This window comes from Microchirus variegatus (genome assembly GCF_963457635.1).
Source record: "Microchirus variegatus genome assembly, chromosome: 8".
NCBI lineage: Eukaryota > Metazoa > Chordata > Actinopteri > Pleuronectiformes > Soleidae > Microchirus > Microchirus variegatus.
In genome coordinates, this window is record NC_139809.1 from 30,893,604 (window position 1) to 30,900,749 (window position 7,146).

A 7,146-nucleotide genomic window follows, 5' to 3' on the forward strand; every position below is an offset into this window, starting at 1 on the left:
AAAGACTGAAGAAGACTTATGAGGACAGACAAAGACTGAAGAAGACTTATGAGGACAGACAAAGACTGAAGAAGACTTATGAGGACAGACAACAGTCTGAAGAAGACTTATGAGGACTGACAAAGGCTGAAGAAGACTTATGAGGACAGACAAAGACTGAAGAAGACTTATGAGGACAGACAACAGTCTGAAGAAGACTTATGAGGACAGACAACAGTCTGAAGAAGACTTATGAGGACTGACAAAGGCTGAAGAAGACTTATGAGGACAGACAAAGACTGAAGAAGACTTATGAGGACAGACAAAGACTGAAGAAGAATTATGAGGACTGACAGTCTGAAGAAGACTTATGAGGACTGACAAAGACGAAAGAAGACTTATGAGGACAGACAACAGTCTGAAGAAGACTTATGACAGACAAAGACTGAAGAAGACTTATGAGGACACACAGTCTGAAGAAGACTTATGAGGACAGACAAAGACTGAAGAAGACTTATGAGGACAGACAAAGACTGAAGAAGACTAATGAGGACAGACAAAGACTGAAGAAGACTTATGAGGACAGACAAAGACTGAAGAAGACTTAGGAGGACAGACAAAGACTGAAGAAGACTTATGAGGACAGACAACAGTTTGAAGAAGACTTATGAGGACACACAAAGACTGAAGAAGACTTATGAGGACAGACAAAGACTCAAGAAGACTTATGAGGGCAGACAAAGACTGAAGAAGACTTATGAGGGCAGACAAAGACTGAAGAAGACTTAGGAGGACAGACAAAGACTGAAGAAGAATTATGAGGACAGACAACAGTTTGAAGAAGACTTATGAGGACAGACAAAGACTGAAGAAGACTTATGAGGACAGACAAAGACTGAAGAAGACTTATGAGGACAGACAACAGTCTGAAGAAGACTTATGAGGACTGACAAAGACTGAAGAAGACTTATGAGGACAGAAGAGACATGAACAGGGACATGCGTCCACACCGATGCAGAGACAGGAAACAGATGAGTCAACTCTTGACAGTACGTTAGTTACAGGAAATGCTTTCTTTGACAGAGCCTGGTTTCACTCTCAGAGACACAGAGTGCAGACGTTCACTGTCGTCCACACCTTCAGTCTCACAGAGACGTTTTCACAGCTGCTGAATCAGAGACGGAGGACATGCTGAGGACATGCTGAGGACATGCTGAGGACATGCTGAGGACATGCTGAGCAGCAGGTGCATGTCTCACAACAACTATCTCAGTGATATTTAGGACCTGAGAACGTACAGCAGGGGTCACCAACGTGGTGCCCGCGGGCACCTGGTAGCCCTCAGGCAGCCAATACGGTGCCCGCGGGCTCACTTCACTTCACCTCACTTGCATGTATCCGTATGATGGCTCAGTAAAATATCTTTGATATTGTTTATAAAAACTGATAATCGTTAGGAGTAAGCACTGGAATGAATGTGTATGCAGTTGAATGCATAATATTAATCATTTAAATGGTAAACAAACAAAAAAATGTTAATATGGTAGCCCTCCATATTATTTTTTACCCTTAAGGTAGCTCTCTGTCTCAAAAAGGTTGGTGACCCCTGACGTACAGTATGTCAGGAACAGAACCTTTACCTTCACATTATTATTATTATTCAAAAACTCTCAGGTCAGGTGGTTTCATCTGTCTCATCAGGTCTTTGGTCTTTGTTGGGCTTTGTCTTCAGTCTTTGTCAGTCCTCTTTAGTCCTCAGTCTTTAGTCCTCAATCCTCTTTAGTCCTCAGTCTTTAGTCCTCAGTCTTTAGTCCTCAGAGAAAGAGTCAAACTAAACGCTCAACACTTCATTATTTTCTCATCTTCTCAGACTGAGACGTAAAAATGTAATCTCTCATCAGTCATGACGAGTCGAGCTCAGAGCCTGTGCGTGTGTGTGTGTGTGTGTGTGTGTGTGTGTGTGTGTGTGTGTGTGTGTGTGTGTGTGTGTGTGTGTCACTGTGCCGTCTCCTCTGATCACCAATGAAACGTCTCACACTGAGCGTCAACACAAACACACTCTTGTCCATTTGGACGCGGTTCTGCCAAAACCAGAGGATAAATACTGATCTGTGTCCTGTCTTTAAAGAAAGAACCACAGACGGGACCACAGACAGAACCACAGACACAGAACCACATACACAGAACCACAGACAGAACCACAGACACAGAACCACATACACAGAACCACAGACAGAACCACAGACACAGAACCACTGACACAGAACCACAGGCAGAACCACAGACACAAAACCACAGGCAGAACCACAGACACAGAACCACAGACACAGAACCACAGACACAGAACCTCAGACACAGAACCACAGGCACAGAACCACAGACAGAACCACTGACAAAGAACCACAGACACAGAACCACAGACAGAACCACTGACACAGAACCACAGACACAGAACCACAGACACAGAACCTCAGACACAGAACCACAGGCAGAACCACAGAACCACAGACAGAACCACAGGCAGAACCACAGAACCACAGGCAGAACCACAGGCAGAACCACAGACACAGAACCACAGACACAGAACCACAGGCAGAACCACAGACACAGAACCACAGACACAGAACCACAGACACAGAACCTCAGACACAGAACCACAGGCACAGAACCACAGACACAGAACCACAGACAGAACCTCAGACACAGAACCACAGGCACAGAACCACAGGCACAGAACCACAGACACAGAACCACAAACAGAACCACTGACACAGAACCTCAGACACAGAACCTCAAAGATAACCTTAAAGATCAACTTTTAAAAATAGACCCACTGACAAAACCTCAGAAACAGAACCAAAGACAGAACCAGAACCTAAAACTGTCTTTTTTCTAATCTGCCAGATTAATAATCTGAGAAGTTTGTTGTTGAACGTTTACTAAAATAAAAACAACAAACATCAACAGTGATGTCATCAATAACCAAGAAGACCATCATCACTGTGTGTGTGTGTGTGTGTGTGTGTGTGTGTGTGTGTGTGTGTGTGTGTGTGTGTGTGTGTGTGTGTGTGTGTGTGTAGACAGGTTGTGCGTGGGAATGAGAGCATGTGTGAGCATAGTTTACCACATGTTGTGTTCACAGGATTAGACTCACACACACACACACACACACACACAGATCTTAAAGCCTCCCTCTGTAATTTCTTCAAAGGTTTTTTTTCTTCATCTGTGGAAACAAATGATTCAGAGAAATTTAAATGAATAAAAAAACAACCGTTTCATCTTCTGCAGAACGAGGCGTTCGGGCGTCAGCGTCGCCGTGGCGACCCATCTGTTACACCCACCCAAATGTGTCACCGCGGAAAGGTCAAACGACCGACCCCCACCTTCACATCCTGTCAGTCTGCGACTTCAAACGCATCAATCATCACTCGTCACGTGACCACAGTCACGTTTACGGTAAGTTTACAGACGTGACGGACATTTTGGCTTTTTTTCCTCCTCAAAAGATCGCATTTTTTGAGGCGAAAACAGACAAAAATTGTTACGCATGTCAGAACGTACACCAATCGGAAACAAAGCTCGAGCTAATTTGGGCCGAATTTCACGAAACTTGGTAGAAACGTGTGTCACAGCACGAGACGGACAAAAAAGTCTATGGGCTCCATGGCCTCAACTCAACAGGAAGTCGGCCATTTTGAATTTGGCGTCCATCGTTTGGTAAAAAGTTAACAAAAGGTCTCGCAAGATTCAAAGGGGCGTGGCCACGGCAAACCATCGGAAGTGAAGCCAAGTGGCAGTAACTTCGCCGTACGTCGAGCGATCGGCTCGAAACTTCAAACGTGACACGGGGGCGCGACCGCGTCTACGGACACGACCTTCACCCGACAGGAAGTCGGCCATTTTGAATTCAGCTGCCGCTTTGCCACAAAACAGGGGGAATTGAATTGAAGAACTGTTTAACGATGTGTGTGTGTGTGTGTGTGTGTGTGTGTGTGTGTGTGTGTGTGTGTGTGTGTGTGTGTGTGTGTGTGTGTGTGTGTTAACATGTGGGATAATCCCACAACAGAAGCCCCTGTCATGAGGAAGTACTCAGAGAGACTAATGCAATTACAGAGAGAAAAACACACACAGCTTCAGTTTGTGTTTTCACGTCAACACTCGGTGTTTCTCAAAGATTCAGATTCACACACACACACACGCCCCCCCCCCACACACACACACACACACAGACTGTGGTTCATGTAGTCATCTACGGATGTTCATGTAGTCATGTTCATGTAGTCATGTTCATGTAGTCATGTTCATGTAGTCATATACGGACGTTGATGTAGTCATGTCTGGAAGTTCATGTAGTCATGTTCATGTAGTCATGTTCATGTAGTCATATACGGACGTTCATGTAGTCATGTTCATGTAGTCATGTTCATGTAGTCATATACGGACGTTCATGTAGTCATGTTCATGTAGTCATGTTCATGTAGTCATATACGGACGTTCATGTAGTCATGTTCATGTAGTCATGTTCATGTAGTCATATACGGACGTTCATGTAGTCATGTTCATGTAGTCATATATGGATGTTCATGTAGTCATGTTCATGTAGTCATGTCTGGACGTTCATGTAGTCATATTCATGTGGTCATGTTCATGTAGTCATATACGGACGTTCATGTAGTCATGTTCATGTAGTCATGTTCATGTAGTCATGTTCATGTAGTCATGTCTGGACGTTCATGTAGTCATGTTCATGTAGTCATGTCTGGACGTTCATGTAGTCATATTCATGTGGTCATGTTCATGTAGTCATGTTCATGTAGTCATATATGGATGTTCATGTAGTCATGTTCATGTAGTCATGTTCATGTAGTCATATATGGATGTTCATGTAGTCATGTTCATGTAGTCATGTCTGGACGTTCATGTAGTCATATTCATGTGGTCATGTTCATGTAGTCATGTTCATGTAGTCATATACGGACGTTCATGTAGTCATGTTCATGTAGTCATGTTCATGTAGTCATGTTCATGTAGTCATGTAGTTTTCCGGGGGTCTGTTTGTACGAGATTTTTTTTTTTACGTTTGTTTCTTCAAAATAAATCTTCGGGTCTGTTTTTACGAGACCTGTTTTCTGTGTCTTTTGTAAAAGTGTTTTCTACGATTGATGAACTTGGACAAAGTAAATTCTTCTTTCTGCTCCTTTTCAGTCAAGACTTTTTTGTTGTTGTTTTTATTTGTGAATGAAATTAAATAAATAACTAAACCAAAAGCGTTTCGCATTTTGTAAATTTGTTTTCAAAAAAAGCACATTTTGTAATAATGGACTTCCAGGCCACCGTAGATTTTTTTTAAAAAACATTACGTTGAATAAGAAGAGAAGATTTGGGCTGCAGTCTAAACAAGGCCTTTAGGGGGCAGTGTTTCTGGGCTCCTTAGTCCAGCTGCTCTGAGTTTATAAATTAAAAAAACCAGAGTTCCTGAGTGGGAAACGCCCCCTAACGTCGGAAATTCACACCTTTAACTACAAAAATAACACAGCATAAGTTTTTTGTTTTTTTGGGGGGCACTTTAAACCCTTTCGCCCCCAAACCATGTAGAAACGCCTCTGCACCAGAATGTTATTGAGTTTTTGACTCACCTGAGTGACGTCGCTTCACTTCTCTGATCTCTGCCGATGAATGTCAGTGTCCTCCGGGGACAGAGAGACAGGAGACACGAGGACTGACATGGAGACAGCTGCTCCTCCTCCTCCTCCTCCTCCTCCTCCTCTCTGTCACTGTTTCCGTGAACAAACTCTGAGTTTATTTTTGTGTCTTTGGTTTAGTTTGAGTGAACAAACTTCCTGCCGCTCACACTTCACTTGTGTCTGTTCTTCTCATCTGAGCTGAGAATAAACCGCCGCTTCTTCTGCTCCGTCTGCAGCGGACACAGCTGCACGCGCTGAGGGGAACCGCCACTTCCGCTCACCTCCTACAAAACAAAAGCACCACGTGGCCGCTGATGGTGGGGAACGAAGTGTCAAAATGTTGTCATCTCGTATTCCCCTCAGGTACGGTGGCCCCGGAGTGGCAAACACTGCAACTTTGAAGAAAACACAACAATATGAACAAAAACACAACAACATAACCCTAAGAAAACCCTGAAACGTTAAGAGAAACATTAAGAAAACGCTAAATGATTAAGAAAACAATAAAACTATATATAAATAAACACTAAAACGTTAAGAAAACACTAAAACATTTATAAAACACTAAAACATTTATAAAACACTAATACATTCAGAAAACACTAAAACTTTAAAGAAAACATAAAGAAAATGCTAAATCGTTAAGAAAACAATAAAACTATATATAAATAAACACTAAAATGTTAAGAAAACACTAAAACATTTAGAAAACACTAAAACGTTAAAGAAAACATAAAGAAAATGCTAAATCGTTAAGAAAACAATAAAACTTTACATAAAAAAAACACTAAAACGTTAAGAAAAATCATTAAGAAAACACCAAAATCTTAAGGAAACACTATACATTTAGAAAACACTAAACTTTAAGGAAAATCATTAAGAAAACACTAAAACATTTAGAAAACACTGAAACGTTAAGAAAACACTAAAACATTTCGAAAAACACTAAAACGTTAAGAAAAAACATTAAGAAAACACTAAACAGTTGAGAAAAACATTAAGAAAAACATTAGGAAAACACTAAAACATTAAGAAAAACACTAAAATGTTTAGAAAAACATGAAGAAAACACTAAAACGTTAAGAAAAACACTAAAATGTTTAGAAAAACATGAAGAAAACACTAAAACGTTAAGAAAAACACTAAAATGTTTAGAAACATAGGAAGAAAACACTAAAACGTTAAGAAAAACAGTAAGAATAACATTAGAAAACACTAAAACATTAAGAAAAACACTAAAACGTTGAGAAATACACTAAAACGTTAAGAAAAAACATTAAGAAAATACTAAAACGTTAAGAAAAAACATTAGGAAAAACACTAAAACGTTAAGATCAAACTAAAACTAAGAAAAACATTTTTTTTTAAAAACACTAAAACGTTAAGAAAAAACATTGAGAAAAACATTAAGAAAACAATACAACTGTAAGAAAACACTAAACAATTAAGAAAACACTAAAACGTTAAGAAAACACTAAAC